We start from the raw sequence: 789 nt of genomic DNA, 5'->3' as shown, positions 1-789 counted from the left end.
ATGTGGTGCTAGTGGTAAAGAACCCACTTGCCAATGCAGGGGATGTAAGAGATATGGGTTCGATCCCTGGGTCAGGAAGATCTCCTGGAGGAGGGCATGACAACCGACTCCAGTATTCTTGCCTGGAGACTCCCATAGACAGAGGAGCCTGGCGTGCTACAGTCCATGAGGTTGCACAGAGTCGAACATGACTGAAGTGACTTAGCATGAACAAAGCAAGCCAACTGTGCTATTTCCCCCCTGGAGGCCAGTGTGCAATGGCTGCAAATAACAGCCTCCTCAGTAGTGTATACAGCCTGTTGCCTGTATGAGTTGCCCTAAGGAACTTGAATACATCCCTTTACAGTGGACATTCATGACTGGCATGCTGTCTGCAATCTAGGCTCCAGACAGGTATGTGAAGTGCCTTTGGAAAGCCCTAGGGCAGTGGCTAGGGTCCACACTGGTTAAGTCATAATGTCCATCTGCACCAAGCTGCAGAACAAGGAGCATGTGACTGAGGCCCTCCTCAGGGTCAAGTTAAAGTTCTCAGGCAGCCAGAAGCTCCACATCTCCAAGAAGGGGGATTTTCTAAATTTAATGCAGATGAATTTGAAAACATTTGAAAACATTATTGCAGAAAAGTGGTTCATCTCGGGTGGCTATGGGGTCAAATATACCCCTGTTCCTGGACCTCTGGCACAATGGTGGGCCCCTGCACTCATGATAGCATTGGCACTGTCCCCTCTGTACTCATTCCAATAATAAATCCTACTTTCTTGTCAGAGAAAAAAGAGCCAAGGTAGGTTA

The 789-nt window shown here is 48.4% G+C and overlaps 1 non-coding gene across 1 annotated transcript; it reads left to right on the top strand.

Annotated features, from left to right (window-relative positions):
• The first annotated feature begins 206 nt into the window (after window positions 1-206).
• Window positions 207-338, top strand: LOC114116283 (small nucleolar RNA SNORA70). The gene has a single exon (XR_003590265.1). It is a non-coding gene; the product is annotated as a small nucleolar RNA SNORA70 (small nucleolar RNA).
• The last annotated feature ends 451 nt before the right edge of the window (window positions 339-789 follow it).

This window comes from Ovis aries, chromosome 8, assembly GCF_016772045.2.
Source record: "Ovis aries strain OAR_USU_Benz2616 breed Rambouillet chromosome 8, ARS-UI_Ramb_v3.0, whole genome shotgun sequence".
Classification (NCBI taxonomy): Eukaryota; Metazoa; Chordata; class Mammalia; order Artiodactyla; family Bovidae; genus Ovis; species Ovis aries.
Note: the sequence above shows the minus strand (reverse complement) of the source record. Positions and strands in the feature narration are given on the sequence as shown.